The sequence below is a fragment of the Tachyglossus aculeatus genome, chromosome X1, assembly GCF_015852505.1.
Source record: "Tachyglossus aculeatus isolate mTacAcu1 chromosome X1, mTacAcu1.pri, whole genome shotgun sequence".
Lineage (NCBI taxonomy): Eukaryota > Metazoa > Chordata > Mammalia > Monotremata > Tachyglossidae > Tachyglossus > Tachyglossus aculeatus.
Window position 1 is genome coordinate 45,680,154 of NC_052101.1, and position 18,381 is coordinate 45,698,534.

Here is an 18,381-nt window from a genome sequence, read left to right on the forward strand (position 1 = left end):
GTGGTGACAGCCCCCCTCGATCCTACAGTCGCTCACCTAGCAAACACCAAACTCAGGGGGGATGAGAAGCAGTGTGGTCTAGTGGATACAGCATGGGCCTGGGAGTCAGAAGGACCTGAGTTCTAACACATAGCACAGTGCTCTGCATGCAGTAAGTGCTCCATAAATATGACTGAATGAATAAATCCCAGCTCCCCTACTTGTCTACTGTGTAATTTTTGGGCGAGTTGCTTTCCTTCCTCTGTGCCTCAGTTACCTCAGCTGGTAAGTGGGGATTAAGACTGTGTCCAACCTGATTGGCTTTTATCTACTCTATTATGGTGCCGGGAACATTATAAACTGTTATCCCGGCTCTGCCAATTGTCTGTTCTGTGACCCTGGGCAAGGCACATCACTTCTCTGGGCCTCTGTTACCTCATCTGGAAAATGGGGATCGAGACTGTGAGGCCCACATGGGGCAGGGACTGTGTCCAACCTAATTTACTTGTATCCACCCCAGTGCTTAGTACAGTGCCTGGCACATAGTAAGTGCTTAACAAATACCATTATTATTATTATTATTATTACTAAAAAAAAGGATCCATCAGGGTGGATTCACCTCTTGGGGTAATTCCCACACTAAATGACTGTGTTGGCATTCAGTGTCCTACGGAAGGAGAGGAGGAAAGCCAGCTGGTTAAGGACAATAACTTGAATGAAGCAGATTATAAAAGGCTTAGGCAGAGCTTAATTATCACCCTGGGCGGTGCTGGGGAGTTGGATCCTGGCTCCTCTCCCAGGCTCTGCCCTACTTCTGGGTGAACTTTCTCCCGGCTGCAGGGTGGCTCCAACAGAGGGGAGCAGGTAGAGGGCTGAGCTGAGGTCCCCTTTGGCCTGTGTGGACGTCTGGGGTCTCCCTCTAAATTCATTCATTCAATCATATTTATTGAGGGTTCTCTGTGTGCAGAGCACTGAACTACGCGCTTGGAAGAGCACAATACAGCAGCTGTAAACAGTCAATTTCCTGCCCACAGTGGGCTTACAGTCTTCTGCTCCTTCAGCTCACTTTCCCATCACAGTTGATAACACCTCTATCCTCCCTGCTTCCACAGCCCACAAACTTGACATGGCCTAGTGGACAGAGCACAGGTCTGGGAGTCAGAAGGACCTGGATTCTAATCCTGGCTCCACCACTTGTCTGTTGTGTGACCTTGGGCAAGTCACTTAATTTCTCTGTGCCTCAGTTACCTAATCTGCAAAATGGGGATTAATACTGTGAACCCCATGAGTGTCCAACCCGATTTGCTTATCTACCTCAGTGCTTATAACAATGCTTGGCACATAGTAAGTGCTTAACAAATACCACGAGTATTATTATCATTATCCTTGATCCCTCCCTCTCTTTCAACTCTTGCATCCAGTCCACTTGTTAAATCCAGTCTGATTTCCCTCCATGACATTTCCCAGATCCACCATCTCCTCTCCATCCAAATGGTCAAATTCTTGTACAAGTACTCGCCGTATCCCAACTTGACTCCAGTATCAGCCTTCTCACTGGTCTCCTTTTCTCCAGCCTCTCCCCTCATTAGTCTGAACTTCACCCTGCTGCTCAGAACATCTTTCTAAGGAAACATGTCTACCATATCTGTAATTTATTTATTTATTTATATTAGTGTCTGTCTCCCCCTCTAGACTGTGAGCTTGTTGTGGGCAGGGGATATGTCTGTTTATTCTTACACCATTCTCTCCCAAGCACTTAGTACATTGTTTTCACACAGTAAGCGTTCAATAACTACAATCGAATGTATGAATGAATGAACTCTGTTATACTGTACTCTGACTAGTGCTAGTACAGCACTCTGCACACATACTCCAGTATTTGACTCCTTATTCCTCTTATTTGAAAGCTATTTTATGTCTTTCTTCCCTGCAAGATTGTAAGAACCTTATAGGAGGGATAGTCAATAAATTATATTGACTGGGGCCCTGATAAACACTGGAACCTGTTACTCTCAAGGATTAGGCATTCTTTCCATCTGGTCATCCCTCCAGACCTAAGATCACTGTGGCAGGGAACGTATCTACACTCTGTTATATTGTACTGTCCCAAGTGCTTAGTACAGTTCTCTGCACACAGTTAAGCAATCCGTAAATACCATTCTTTGATTGATTCCTCCAGGGGCCCTCTAAAACAACAACAACAAAAAACAACTCTGCCACTTGCCTGATGTGTGACCTTGGATAGGTTACAACTTCCCTGTGAACCAGTTTCCTCATCTGTAAAATGGGTATTCAATACCTCTTTTTGCTCCCCTTTAGATTATGAGCCCAATGCAGGACAGGAACTGTGAATGACCTGATTGTATTGAAGAAGTCACATCAGCGCTTAGCACATTGCTTGCCACAGAGTGAGTACATAGCAAATACCACAATTATTATCATTATTATTACCCTCCCAACACACTTAACTCAATAGCCACCTCTAGCATTTATGCATTTAAGCCCCTCCTAAGCATATATATATATATATATATATATATACGCATATACATGTATAAGGATAATCCATTCTACCCTGAGTTATTTAATCCAATTTTCCTATTTCCAAATATTTTTACATCTGTCTCCCCTCCCAGAATGTAAGCTCTAAACACTTAGTACACTCAGTGTACAGCACCCAGGTGGTACTCAACAAGCATCTTAAATATAATTATTTCAAGAAGTACAATTATTTCAGGCAAGCAACGAGGCCATTGGAAAGAGCGCAAGGCTGGGAGTCAGAGGATATGGGTTCTAATCCCGGCTCCACCACATGTCAGGTTGGAACAGTCCATGTACCATATGGGGCTCACAATTTTAATTATGAATAATGATGGCATTTATTAAGCGCTTTTTGTGTGCCAAGCACTGTACTAAGTGTTGGGGTGGATACAAGCAAATCGAGTTGGACACAGTCCCTGCCCCTGTGGGGCTCACAGTCTCAATCCCCATTTTACAGATGTGGTACCTGAGGCCCAGAGAAGTGAAGCAACTTACCCAAGGACACACAGCAGACAGGTGGTGGAGTAGGGATCAGAACCCAGGTCCCCCTCTAGACTGTAAGCTCATCATGGGCAGGGAATGATCTATTTTGTACTGTACTCTCTCAAGCTCTTAGTATAGTGCTCTGCACACAGTAAGTGCTTGATAAATACAATTAATAATAATAAGGTCCTCTGACTTCCAGGCCCATGCTCTATCCACTAGGCAATGCTGCTTTTACTCCATCTATGGAGAAAAATAATTAAGAGCCTGGGAAGTTGTTGGAATTGTTTGTGAAAATGAAGACAGTGTGGCAGCTTGTGAAAGGTTAAATGGCATCATCTCATGACCCTGTTTGTAACATGGATGGGGTTGGAATGTACTCCCTGAATTCCCCATTGAAACAACAGCACGAAAATGCTGATTTGGCTAGTAACAACTCTTGGGAACCTGTCCATCACTATCAGAGAGAGGCCACTGCACAGAAAAACAGCATGGGGGGGAAGGACACTATTAGAAAAGTTATGAAAGCCCCTCTAGACTGCAAGATCTTTTTCCTTCTTTTTAATGATATCTGCTTTCCTTAATGGTATGGCTTACTATGTGGCAGGTGCTGTACTAAGCACTGGGGTAGATACAAGTTAATCAGGTTGGACTCAATTCCTGTCCCACATGGGGCTCTCAGGGTCAATCCCCATTTTACAGATGAGGGAATTGAAGCAAAGAAAAGTGAAGTGACTTGCCCAAGGTCGCACAGCAGAAAAGTGGCAGAACCAGGATTAGAACAAAGGTCCATCGGACTCTCAGGTCCATGCTCTACCCACTAGACCATGCTGCTTCTCTGGATGTGGCAGCCTGGTACTTTGGGTGGGAAGAACACAACCTCAGTACACATCCCATTGTCCCAACCTTCCCAGTCAATCACAACTTGGGCCCTCTGTGAGCGAATAAGATGTACCCACCTTACTCTTTACCCATAATCAATCAATCAGTCAATCATATTTACTGACTGCTTACTGTGTGCAGAGAACTGTACTAAGCACTTGGGAGAGCACAATATAACGGAGTTGGTAGACACATTCCCTGCCCACAAAGAGCTCACAATCTAAGAGGGGAAGACAGACATTAATATAAATAAATTATGGATATGTATGTAAGTGCTGTGGTTCTGAGGGAGGAGTGAATAAAGGAAACAAATCAAAGGGATGCAGAAGGGAGTGGGAAAAGAGGAAAGGAAGGCTTAGTCAGGGAAGGCCTCTTGGAGGAGATGTGGCTTCAATAAGGCATTGAAAGTGGAGAGAGCAATTACTATTGGATAAGAAGAGGGAGGGCATTCCAGGGCATTCCAGGCCACAGGCCAATTACAAGAGTGAGAGGTTGGTAGTGAGATAGGCGGGATCAGGGTCCAGTGAGTAGGTTGGCATTAAAGGAGTGAAGTGTGCAGGCTGGGTTGTAATAGGAGATCAGCTAGGTGAGGTAAGAGGAGGCAAGATGATTGAGTGTTTTAAATCAATAAATCAATCATATTTATTGAGCGGTTACTATATGCAGAGTACTGTACTAAGCACTTGGGAGAAGACAATACAACAGAATCAGCAGACACAGTACCTGCCCACAAGGAGCTAATAGTTTAGAGGGAGAGACAGATAGTAAATATAAATAAATAACTTGTTATTTAGTACTTATTCATTATTTAAAGTGGATGGTAAGGAGTTTCTGTTTGATGCCGAAGTGGATGGGCAACCACTGGAGGTTCTTGAGGAGTGGGGAAACGTGGATTTAGCATTTCTGTAGAAAAATGATCTGGGCAGCAGAGTGAAGTATGGAATGGAAACTGCATATGTTTCCATCTTCATACAGCTTCCTAACCAAGGCCCAATTAACACTGGCTAATACACCTCTGTGGCTCACCTGTTCGCTTGACTACCTTATCTCACTGCTACTGGCCTCCCCTATTTGCTAATCAATCAATCAATCAATCGTATTTATTGAGCGCTTACTATGTGCAGAGCACTGTACTAAGCGCTTGGGAAGTACAAATTGGCATCACATAGAGACAGTCCCTACCCAACAGTGGGCTCACAGTCTAAAAGGGGGAGACAGAGAACTGAACCAAACATACCAACAAAATAAAATAAGTAGGATAGAAATGTACAAGTAAAATAAATAAATAAATAAATAAATAAATAGAGTAATAAATATGTACAACCATATATACATATATACAGGTGCTGTGGGGAAGGGAAGGAGGTAAGACGAGGGGATGGAGAGGGGGACGAGGGGGAGAGGAAAGAAGGGGCTCAGTCTGGGAAGGCCTCCTGGAGGAGGTGAGCTCTCAGCAGGGCCTTGAAGGGAGGAAGAGAGCTAGCTTGGCGGATGGGCAGAGGGAGGGCATTCCAGGCCCGGGGGATGACGTGGGCCGGGGGTCGATGGCGGGACAGGCGAGAGCGAGGTACAGTGAGGAGATTAGTGGTGGAGGAGCGGAGGGTGCGGGCTGGGCAGTAGAAGGAGAGAAGGGAGGTGAGGTAGGAGGGGGCGAGGTGATGGAGAGCCTTGAAGCCCAGGGTGAGGAGTTTCTGCCTGATGCGCAGATTGATCGGTAGCCATTGGAGGTTTTTGAGGAGGGGAGTAATATGTCCAGAGCGTTTCTGGACAAAGATAATCCGGGCAGCAGCATGAAGTATGAATTGAAGTGGAGAGAGACACGAGGATGGGAGATCAGAGAGAAGGCTAGTGCAGTAGTCCAGACGGGATAGGATGAGAGCTTGAATTAGCAGGGTAGCAGTTTGGATGGAGAGGAAAGGGCGGATCTTGGCAATGTTGCGGAGCTGAGACCGGCAGGTTTTGGTGACGGCTTGGATGTGAGGGGTGAATGAGAGAGCGGAGTCGAGGATGACACCAAGGTTGCGGGCTTGTGAGACGGGAAGGATGGTAGTGCCGTCAACAGAGATGGGAAAGTCAGGGAGAGGACAAGGTTTGGGAGGGAAGACAAGGAGCTCAGTCTTCGACATGTTGAGCTTTAGGTGGCGGGCGGACATCCAGATGGAGATGTCCTGAAGGCAGGAGGAGATGCGAGCCTGGAGGGAGGGGGAGAGAGCAGGGGCAGAGATGTAGATCTGGGTGTCATCAGCGTAGAGATGATAGTTGAAGCCGTGGGAGCGAATGAGGTCACCAAGGGAGTGAGTGTAGATTGAGAACAGAAGGGGACCAAGCACTGAACCTTGGGGAACCCCCACAGTAAGAGGATGGGAGGGGGAGGAGGAGCCTGCAAAAGAGACTGAGAAAGAATCACACACAAACACACAAACACACACACACACACACAATCTCACACAAACTGACCTTATCATCAGCTTGGATTTTTCACCTTCCCTAGTTCCCTGTGTGAGCATTTCATACTGCCTCAATGATTTATTTTTTCTGACATTAGGAATGTCATGAGGTCTCTCAGTCTCACCACAATTTGCCCAAAGATCAGAGCTTTGTCACTGTTCTTGGAGAATTAGGGGTTTGAGGGGTGTGTGCGCATGGGGAGTGGGGGGAAGAGTGGCCTGAAATGAAGTACCCTAAGTTGAGAGGGGAACTGCCCCTCCCAGACACATGCTCTGCACCCCCACATGCCCTTGCCCCTCTTCTTTCTTTTTTTTTGATGTATCAAACACTGTTGTAAGCATTGGGGTAGGTATGAGTTAATTAGGTCAGATACAGTCCCTGTCCCGCAAGGAGCTCACAGCCTAAGTAGGAGGGAGAATAGGCATTTAATCCCCATTTTACAGTTGAGGAAACTGAGGCACAGAGAAGTGAAGTGACTTGCCTTACGTCACACAGCAAGCAACTGGCAGAGCTAGGATGAGACCTCAAGTCCTCTGATTTCCAGGCCTGGGCTCTTTCCCCTAGGCCATGCTGCTTCGCATCTTGGGAGACCCTCCCTTTTGGGGGTCTATTAGCACCCCACTCTGTGAGGTGAAAGCTAGGGGGAGAGAAGGGCCGAGGTGGGGAAGGGGGAAGTTTATGGACACACTGCAGCACTGATGCACTCACTCCTTCCCCAAGCCCCCTTGGGGATACCGGCTGAACAAGAACCTGCTGGAGGCAAGAAACTGACACTCTGATGCTGCTCACTCCCGAGGACATTTTTTTTTTGTCACTTCACGTAGCTCAACGTTTTTTGTTTTTTTTGCAACATCCTACTTGAAAACTCAAAGTTCACCTGTTTCAGTGGGGAGCTGGGACCATTTATCCAGAAACATGTTAAAAGATTACATCGCACACAAATGAAGCTGTTTACGAAGAGGCAACTCTAGGGTTAGACACGAAGTGATTAACCTTTGGAATTTTTCCTCCCTCACTTTGTCTTCCCCATGAACATCTGAAGGCCTCAATCCAAGTAGAACAACTGAAGGAGCTAAAACCTTGCAATACTCTTTGGTTCTGGGAGGCACTCAGCACTTTTAACAACCATGGCATTTAGTAAACATGTATTATCATCATCCATAGTATTTACTGAACACTTACTAGTTAATCAGACTGGAGGCAGTCCCTGTTCCATATGGGGGCTCAGAGTCTCAATCCCCATTTTACAGATGAGATAACTGAGGCCCAGAGAATTTTAGTGACTTGTCCAAGGTCACACAGCAGACAAATGGCAGAGCTGGAAGTAGAACCCATGAGCACAGGGCTGGTTCCATCATGGCTCCATTAATAGGTGTTTGGACTCAATCATATTTATTAAGCGCTTTCTATGGGCAGAGTATCATACTAAGCGCTTGGGAGAGCATGACATAACAGAGTTGGTAGACATGTTCTCTGCCCACAACAACCTCTAGAATCCTGTAGGATGTCAGTGCTGGAAATGGACTTGGAGGCTACTGAGCCTCCACTTACCATCTCTTGGGGCCATACTGTAAGACACTGTAGTAGGCTAAAGAGGCCCTTGTGGGGAGGGTGTGAACCACAAAGAGGCAGGGAGAGGGAGAACCAGGAAGAGGTCGGAAGCAATTAATCAGTCATATTTATTGAGTGCTTATTGTGTGCAGAGCACTGCTTGGGAGAGGACAGTATTTACAGAGCTGGCAGATAGTTTCCCTGCCCATAAGGATATCACAGTCTGGAAGGGACTAAATGGCCTAGTTGGAAATGGGACGGTGTGCTGTTGGCCCCCGCTGCCTTCTCTTCCTCTCCACCCATAAACTCCTTGAAACCTCTATAATCTGGCTTTCACCCCTTTCACCCCACTGAGCCCGCTCTCTACAAGGTCACTGGTGACCCCCTTCTCTCCACATCGATAGGATTCTCTCCACTCTCCAGATCACACTTCCTTCTGCAGCCCAGATCATTTCCTTAAAATACCACCTCCTCACTGGGCAGGAACTCTAGACCAAAGGCTTTAAGGCACTCATTCAGCTCACTTTATCCTCACGCCTTGCCCACTACACCCTCCTAGCTCACATGCTTCACTCCTCTCTTGCCAACTTACTCTCTGGGCCTCATTTTCATCTCTTTCCCCGCAGCCTCTGGCTTTCACTCTCCCTCCCACCTTCCTCTCCCTAAACATCTGGATCAACCTTAGCACTCCTCGCCTTCACGACTCTTCCGAAATCACATCTTCTCCAGAGGAGCAGCATGGTCTAGTGGATCGAGCCCAGGCCTGGGAGTCAGAAGGACCTGGGTTCTAATGCCAGCTCTGCCACTTGTCTGCTGTGAGACCATAGGCAAGTCACTTAACTGTGAGCCTGTTTTGGGTAGGGACCGTCTCTATATGTTGCCGACTTGTACTTCTCAAATGCTTAGTACAGTACTCTGAACATAGTAAGCGCTCAATAAATATGAATGAATGAATTTCTCTGTGCCTCAGTTAGTTCATCTGTAATATGGAGATTATGACTGTGAGCCCCATGATGGACAGGGACTGTATCCAACCTGAGTATAGGGGCTCACAGTCTAAATAGGAGGGAGTAGGATTTAATCCCTATTTTACAGATGAGGAAACTGAGGCACAGGAAAGCTAAGTGACTTGCCTAAGGTCACAAGGCAAACAAGTGGCAGAGCCAAGGTTAGAACCCAGGTCCTCTGACTCCCAGACCCGAGCTCTTTCCACTAGGTGATGAGAACCAGGTATAGTTAGCAGGTTAAAGGCAGCATCTTGGGAAGTAACGGGTGAGAAAAACATATATGTACGCTGGGCAAGTTGAGTCTTGAGACCAGCTGACTGTGAGGAGTTTCTGATAGATGTGGAGGGATACAGGGGAGGGTTTTGACAGCAGGAGCCCATTGTCCAGTGATGCTTCAGGAATGGAAGCAGTGTGGCTTAATAGAAAGAGCACAGGCCTGGGAGCCAGAGGTCCTGGGTTCTAATCCTGGCTCCACTAGATGTCTGCTGTGTGACACTGGGCAAGTCAATTCACTTCTCTAGGCCTTAGTTCCCTGCAAAATAGGTTTTCAATACTGGTTCAATACCTCCCCCTTAAACTGAGACACCCATGTGGGACCTGATCAGTAGATACTACCTGTAGTAGTATCTACTACAGCAGTTAGTACAGTGCTTGGCAAATAGTAAGCACTTAACAAATGCCACAATTATTATTATAATTTTTATTACTATACCTCCTCACCCCAACTCTTAGATAGTGAGCCTCGGTGGGACAGGGACCGTGTCTGATCTGATTATCTTATATCTACCTCATTGCTGGGCACTGTGCGCAACCCATAGTAAGTACTTCATTTATTTAATCTTATTTATTGAGCACTTATTGTGTGTGAAGCACTGTACTAAGCACTTGGGAGAGTACAATGTAACAACAGACACATTCCCTGCCCACAATGAGCTCACATTCTAGAGGGGAAGACACACATTAATCTAAATAAATAATTACAGACACATACATATGTGCTGTGGGGATGGAAGGGAGGATGAATAAAGGTGAAGTAAGAGCGATGCAGAAGGGAGTAGGAGAAGAGGAGAGGAGGGCTTGGTCAGGGAAGGCTTCCTGGAGGAAATGTGCCTTCAGTAAGGCTTTGAAGTGGGGAGTGCAATTATCTGTCTGATAAGAAGAGGGAGGGAGTTCCAGGACAGAGGTAGGATGGGGGCAAGAGGTCGGTGGCAAGATCGATGCACAGGGACAAGGTTAGCATTACAGGAACTAAGTGTGTGGGCTGGGTTGTAGTATGAGAGTAGTGAGGTGAGTAGGAGGGGCCTAGGTGATTAAGTGCTTTAAAGACAATGGTGAGGAATTTGTGTTTGATGCGGAGATGGATGGGCAACCACTGGAGTTTCTTGAGGAGTGGGGAAACACGGTCTGAACATTTTTGAAGGAAAATGATTTGGGCAGCAGAATGGAGTATAGACTGGAGTGGGGAGACAGGAGGCAGGGAGGTCAGCAAGGAGGCTTAATGAATATCATCGTTATTTTATCTTCTGACTGCCAGTTGGAAGAAAGCAAGGAAAAGGATTTCTGTCATTGGCCACCGAGGGACACTGGTCAGAGCCTAGGGGTGCCGGGCAGCGAACGGAACATAAATCATACAGTGTGTTCCTCTGCAAAGACTAAGTGGTCTTAAAAACACCCATGTCATTGCTCCATCCATCCATCAATGCAGCACTCCATTTTCCTTGTCCCTCCCCAGTGTCTTCCGAACAAAGCACATTGACATTCTGTGGTGGGAAGTGAGTGTCAGGGACTACACAAATCATCGAACTTCCTCAAGGAGCCGTCTCCATGTCTCAGCCTGGAATCAAACGGGCAGCCAAAGTCACTCTTCCCCAGAGAAAATAAACAAGCCCTTTATTCCTCCCTTTGGAGTGACTTCAGAGTCGTCAGGAGGAAAGCAGTGCCATCTTAGGGGAGCTGCAAGACAGGAGGGTGGTTGGGGAGTGGGGTGAGGTGACTATTCAGAGAGGGCTTCAGCCAAAGAGTCTTGGTGATGATTTGCTTACTCAAACAGACTTTTACTTGGGTGTGCAGAATGAATGTTGGGCCAGGTCTTGCAGTGATGCTCCTAAGCTTCGCCATTGAGGCTCAGGGGGCACATATCCACAACTCCTCTGGTTCCCCTGCCTCCCCCTGAACTGTGATCACCACAGTTCACCAGCCTACAAGTCTGGGCAGAGATTGGGAGGAAAGTGCTTCAAGAGACCTGAACTATAAACAGCAATAATACCTTGAATTTGATCCTATTGTTAGATTTCCAAAGCACTTTCATATGGCCTCATCTTATCCTCACAAAATCCCTATAAGCACTCAATAAATACTGATTGACTGATCAGGTGTGGTGGGTGGGATTATATTCCATTTTCAGATAAGAAAACCGAGGTATAGAGTGACTTGTCAGAAGGACCTGGTTCTAATCCCGGCTCCACCACCTGTCTGCTGTGTGACCTTGGGCAAGTCACTTCACTTCTCTGTGCCTTCATTACCTCATCTGTAAAATGGCAATTACAACTGTGAGCCCCACCTGGGACAGGTATTGCATCTAACTGCAGTGAGCCCCCTGCCCCCCACATTTTTTTTAAATGGTCTTTGTTATGCACTTATTATCTGTCTTCCCAGCTCTAAACTGTAAACTCATTGTGGGCAGTGAATGTGTCTGTTTATTTTTGTATGTACTCTCCCAAGCGCTTAGTACAGTGCTCTGCACACAGTAAGCACTTAATAAATGCGATTGAATAAATGAATCTAACCTGATAGCCTTGTATCTACCCCAGTGCTTAGAACAATGCTTGGGACATAGTAAGCACTTAACAAATACCATCATCATTATTATTACTTAACTGAGGTATCAGGGCCCAGCTGGAACTAGCACTCAGGTCTCTTGACTGAGCCTGGAGCTCTTCACATTTGACTGAATGGGTCTTGTTGCCTTCCCCAGTGGAGGGAGTCCTTTTCAAAGGAACTCAAAGGAAGGAATGAAAGAAGAGTCACTGCTAAAATGTTCTGGGGAACGACAAGGGAGTTCACACAATTCTTAGGCAAGTTTACGGAATCCCGGCACAAATGGAATGTGGGACCCACAGAATTCTGGAACCTCCGGACTGGATCTAGGTACCAGAATTTTTTTACTCAGATAATCCTGAGAAAATAAACCTGAAGGACCAAATTCTGGAGGTGAAGTCTTCCCCGCTGGATCCTTGGACCAAACCCTTCCTCTTGTAATGGGGAAGGCACGAAATGGTGGCAGGGGTGGGGCAGGAGGGAAAAGACCCAAGACAAAGCCTCTTGTGGACCAAGAGATCTGAAGAAGCTGGTTGATGATAAGCCTTAGGAAGGCAGAGTAGCCAAGTGAAAAGAGTAGGAGCCCAGGATTCTGGAATCTGGGTTTCAATTCTACCTCTGGCCCTAACCTGCTGTGTGACCACGGGCAAATTACTTATCCTCTGAGGGTCTCAATTTCCTCATTTGTAAAACAGGCATCTGATAACCTAATACCCATTTATTGTCTCCCTTACTGGAGGTACAGCTTGACAATAGGTTATTTTAGGTAGTCTGAGGGGGTAAGCACTGACCATTAATGTTACTTTTTTTTTTTGGAGATGCTGCATTTGATTTTTCTTGATTAGGCAGTGTGTGGGACTTGGTGCTCCCAAACTTTCTGAATAAACACCAAACTACCCTCCCCAGCTGAATTCTGGAGGGATTTTGGCTGTTGCCTTGAACCATTTTTTTCTCTCAAAAGGAAAAGAATTTTACTTTTGAATACAGGAATGGTTCCAGACCCAAACAGGAGCTTGAAAGAAAACACCTCCACGTGATTACACACAAATACTGCACTCCTCATTTTCTAACTATTCCCTTGAAGCGAAATATGCCTACAAACTGTGGAGGCAAGAGCCTTAAATGAAACAGTTCCAGGAGCCCCAGGCTAACACTGAGACCTCCATTTCCTGCCTTTGGATTTGAAGCTGCGGCCTTTGACGTGTCCTGCCCATTTCCCCCAGCCTGTCTCTGGAAAAAAAAAAAAAATCACACTTTCTGACTCTGTGATTCTGCCTCCTCTTTTGGCCTCTGCCTCTAGCTTTATTTTCTCGATGTTGGCCCAGGAAATACCCCAGTGGCCACTCCTGGGTGCCCCATAATGCTGGGCCTGCTTCTACAGTGGTCACCTAGTTTGCCAGACTAGCCTCAACCCAGCCCTACCCCAAACTGCCAGCCTCAATCCAACCCCCAGGCCCAGCTACAGCTCCACCCCCAATCTTCCGGGCCCAGCTCGGACAGAATGAACAGGATGCTCCAAGACTTTCTCTTCAATTACTGATTAACTGGCAACTCTGAGTCTTCATGAGCAGGGGGGCAGACAGACCAAAGGGTGCCCCGGGGTCTAAATCCCATACCAGGGGGCAAAGTCCTTGAGACACCAAGAGATGGCCCTGCCACCCACCACTGCCAAACAGCAATTTAGAGGGGATTTGCCTGTGAGTCATTAATGCTCTGTTTTATGGTTGGGCTGGGCCCTTCTCCCCTGCCCCCAGGACCAGGGGCAAAGGTGCAAGGGCAAGAGCTCGAATCCCTCCAAGCCGTGGGGTTGGGGAAGAGCCCAAGCTAGGACCTGTTTGGCCCACTCTTCCTTGGAATCCTGGATGCATTAACCACATAGAGAGAGAAGGGGGACTGTGACCACTGTTGGCTTCGTTTGATGGATGCAGTCAGTCCAAGTGGATATTTGCTGGCCAGTCAAGCCCCCGAAAGGCCTCTTAAGGGCTGGAATGGGTTTGGCTGTCTGCAAGAATCCAAGGAACTGGCAAGTGCCTTGCTCCCTTTTATTTACTGCAGTGTTGGCGCGACTTTTGCCCCCTCAGCGATGATCCTGGCTCCACAGTTGCCAAGCCGCCATAGGGTACCTGGCCCCCATATCCACCCTGGGGCTACACAAGAGCTAAAGGAAGGGGATGGGCCCCATGTCTGGATCTGACTGGGCCCAGGGCAGGGAGCCTGACCCCACTCTTGTGCTGGGCCTTCGTCTGCCCCAGGAATCACAGCCTGGAGAAGGGGTGATAGGTGACTTGAACTGTGGCTCCTTTTGTTTGGCTTTTCAGTGGCAGATGACAAGATGTCTCCCCTCTCCTCAAGAGCCTTCAGTGGTTCCCCATCCACCTACGCGTCAAATAGAAACTTCTCTCTTTTGGCTTTAGAGCACTCAATCACCTTTCCCCCTTCCCACCTCACCTCACTACTATATTACTACAACCCAGCCTGCACACATCGCTCCACTAATGCCAACCTTCTCCCAGAATGCCGCACCTCCATCTGCAATCATTCTGGTAGTGGATCCAGAGAGTTTTCTTGGTAAAAATATGGAAGTGGTTTACCATTGCTTCCTTCTGTGCAGTAAACTTGAGTCTTTGCCCTTGATTCTCTCCATGCCTCTGCACCCAGCACAGGTGAGTTTTTACTTGTAGCAGATTGCCTTCCACTCACTAGCCACTGCCCTAGCTAGAAATGGAGTGAGTAGGCCTCTGTTTGACTCTCCCTCTGTAGTGGAGACTGGTAGAGTACTGGGAACTCTCCAGGTGCAACCCTGAGAGGGGTTCCTTATTTGTAGGTTATCTTAATGTCTGTCTCCCTGCTAGACTGTCTTCACCACTCTTCCAAGCTCTCAGTACAGTGCTCCATACTAAGTACTCAATTAATACCATCGACTGACATCACTGAGCTCGTAAAAGTCCTAGGGAGTGCCAGAAGTCCTTCTCTGGCTCCAGCACCCTTCCCCCACCTACCCCAGAGAAGAGAAGGGGGGTGAGATCCCTTGGGAACAATAATGAAGCTTTGGATTTGAAGCTTGTATTTTTCCAAAGCCCTGTTACGGGACACTTTTTATTATTCCAATCTTTCCTTACGTGTGTCCTCTCCCTCTTCTTCCTTTAATTCTGAGATTGTGAGCCCCTTGGGGGCAGGAACTTGCATTCATTCCCAGCGCTTGGTGGGGGCGGGGAACGTGTCTATCGTTATACTGTACTGTCCCAGGAGCTTAGTACAGTGCTCTGCACACAGTAAGTGCTCAATAAATATGAGTGAATGAATAAATGAACCCCTAAACCCTCTCTAAATGGGGTTTAGAGAGGCCCAGTGTGACTTTGGGCAAGTCACTTAACTTCTCTGTGCCTCAGTTCCCTCATCTGTAAAATGGGGGTTAAGACTGTGAGCCCCCCATGGGACAACCTAATCACCTTGTATCCTTCCCAGTGCTTAGAACAGTGCTTTGCACATAGCGTTTAATAAATGCCATTATTATTATTATTATTATTATTATTTATTATTATAAGAGGGAAAGTGAGGAAGATGAGCTGGTCCATCACTAAACATTAGGATCAAAGGTTCAGAGGATAACTGTCACAACCAAACAATCCATCAATCACACTGTTCCTTCAAACTTCCTGCTGGGACATGCAGAGACAGAGGCTGGGCTGGGCGGATCTTTGGCCTGATCAGTAAAGGCCCTTGGGCTTTCACAGCCTTTTCTCTGCTCACTCGTAGCACTGCTCTCCCCAACAATCCCCTGAAGCAAGGTTGTTACAGCGCTGCTCTACTTCAACTTTCCCCTGTTACACCACTGTTCTCCACCCCCCTGCAGCAGGAGCACACTGCAGCCCTGCTCTCTTCTCCGCTGCTCCCTGCAACAGGGACAGGGGACGTGCTGTCTCGCCACGGGTGGGAAAAAAAGTTTGGCAGTGTCTGTGGCATCCTCCGCATAGCACGGCTATGCGTGTTCAACCCACGGCTGAGGGTTTCCTACAAATTACCTTTCTAAGGAAGTCCCCAGAGGGGACTGTGGGGGTTTAGGAGCAGTTCACTTCAGCTCCTCAAAGAGCAAAGCAGCTTAGAGAGCTAAATAATAAATTAGGAATCCACTCTGATTTCTCCTCTCTAATGCTGCCATGCAGTGTGTCTTGGGGAAAAACCACACAGAACCCCTCTGCTGTCCATCTTACTGGTCAAACAGGGCAGTTACTGCATTCATGAACAAACAGTAAAAGTGGAAATTAAAAAAAATTTGCTAGTGTTTTCACACAAGCTACTTCCCCTTATGGTGAGAGATATGGTTGAAAAGCAGTATGTTTGGCTATAGCACAGGCCTGGGAGTCAGAAGGCCCTGGGTTCTAATCCTAGCTCTGTCACTTGTCTGCTGTGTGACTTTTCACAAGTCACTTCACTTCTCTGGGCCTCAGTGAGCTCATCTGTAAGGTGGCGATTAAGACTGTGAGTCCCTTGTGGGACAGGGACTGTGCTCAACCTGATTAGTTTTTAACTACCCCAGTGTTTAATATAGTGCCTGGCACATAGTAAGCATTTAACAAATATCATGAAAAACAAAAAAGAAAAAAACAAAAAACTTTCCACCTTTTATTTTTTCAGGAGCTTACTTGGGAAAGGCTAATGTGGAGGCTTGGCCAAAAATGAGTGTAAAAGGTTACTGGCAAGGCCCTGTGGGAGAAGACTTGCATGATTAAGTGGATGTGACCTTTTCTTTGAAATCACATTAAGATTAGAACCAGTAGTCAAGATGATGTGCTTCTACGTACAAGAATTCACAGCCCACGCCAAATGAAATTTAATTGAGTGAATGTTATTCGCTTATAGCAGTAAAAAAAATCCAAACAAAAAACATGCTATGGGACAGAAAAGAGATGAAAAATCAGTTCTCAAAACTTCTTCCACCTCTTCCAGGAACAGTTTACTGACTCATTGCAAGAAAAGAGCTGATTTCCCCTTCAGGCTGTTCAACAAGCCCCACCACATACCCCGTTATGTCTCTAGCACAAGGACACTAGTCCTATTGCCTCCAGTAATCTCTTTACTTATATTAATGTCTGTGTCCTGCTCTAGAATGTAAGTTCCTTGTGGACAGGGAATGTGTCTGTTTATTTTCATACTGTACTTTCCCAGGTGCTTAGTACAGTGGTCTGCACACTGCTCAATAAATACGACTGTTTGATTGCCTGTACCTTCTTTTTTTATGGTATTTGTTAAACCTTTACTATGTGCCAGCCACTGTGCTAAGCGCAGGAGTAGATTACTTTTTATGTCCATTATACCCAGTAGAACATCACCTAAGCCTGTTACAGGCAGGGGACATGTCTGCTAATTCTGTTGCATTGTACTCTCCCAAGCGCTTATTATAATGCTCTGCACACAGTAAGTGCTCAATAAATACCATTGATTGATTGATCTATTGATTGCTTTGGATGCCCTGCTCAGCTACAAACAGTCTCATTCAATTCTCAGTCCCCTTATTGGTCATCAGATCCTCATGGGTAGGGAACGTGGCTACTAACTCTGTTGTATAATAGTCTCCCAAATGCTTAGTATAGTCCTCAGCATACAGTAAGCCCTCGATAAATACCATCGCTGATTATAATAGTACCACCTTGATTCTTGAATAGCACTCATTCCCCAAGCGGTCTGCAACCCCTAGCACTACAATCAGTTCCTTCCTGAAGAAGAAGTTCTGCCCATACTACCCAACATTTCTGCCCTCTCAACGAGCCTGTGAGGTAAGTAGGAAGGCAGCTACTACTGCCCCATTTCAAAGATGAGGATACCGAAGCACAGAGAAGTTGTAACTTGTACCCCGCCCCAGTCACAGAGCAGGCTGGTGGTAGAACTGGGACTCCAAACCGAGGTCTCTGGTTTCCAGATAACATGACTGTCAAGTTCAACTATAATTTGCATTTACTAGGCACCACACACTGTACTAAGCACTGGGGTAAATACAAGATTATCAGTAATCAGACACAGTCCCACACGGGGTTCACGGTCTAAGTAAGGCGGGGGGAGGATTTCATTCCTATTTTGCAGATGAGGTAACAGGCACAGAAGTGAAGTGATTTGCCCAAGGGTCACACAGCAGGCAAGGGGCAGAGCAGGGATTAGACCCCACGCAGGTCTTCTGACTCATTCATTCATTCAACTATATTTATTGAGCACTTACTATGTACAGAGCACTGTAATAATAATAGTAATAATAAGGATGGTAATTCTTAAGTGCTTACTATGTGCCAAGCACTGTTTTAAGCGTTGGGGTAGATACAGGGTAATGAGACTGTCCCATGTGGAGCTCACAGTCTTAAACCCCATTTTATGGATAAGGTAATTGAGGCAAAGAGAAGTGAAGTGACTTGCCCAAAGTCACACAGCTGATAAGTGGCAGAGTCAGCATTAGAACCCATGACCTCTGATTCCCAAGCCCGGGCTCTTTTGACTAAGCCACGCTGCTTCTCCACACTTGGGATATTACAACAGAGTTGGTAGACACATTCCCTGCCCACAAAGAGCTTACAGCTTACAGCGAGAAACAGACATGAATATAAATACAGAAATTACAGACAGGTACATAAGTAGTATAGGGCTGTGGCGGGGCCGGGGGGATGAATAAAGGAAGCAAGCCCCGGGT

At 46.6% G+C, this 18,381-nt stretch overlaps 1 protein-coding gene and 1 non-coding gene across 2 annotated transcripts in view; both read right to left on the reverse strand.

Moving 5' to 3' along the window:
• Positions 1-18,381, reverse strand: part of LOC119950111 (solute carrier family 22 member 4-like) — a 77,990-nt gene that overhangs the window by 48,203 nt on the left and 11,406 nt on the right. The gene's annotated exons all lie outside the window — the stretch shown is intronic.
• On the reverse strand, positions 14,382-14,518 carry LOC119920000. Its single transcript, XR_005447772.1, has one exon. It is a non-coding gene; the product is annotated as a small nucleolar RNA SNORA7 (small nucleolar RNA).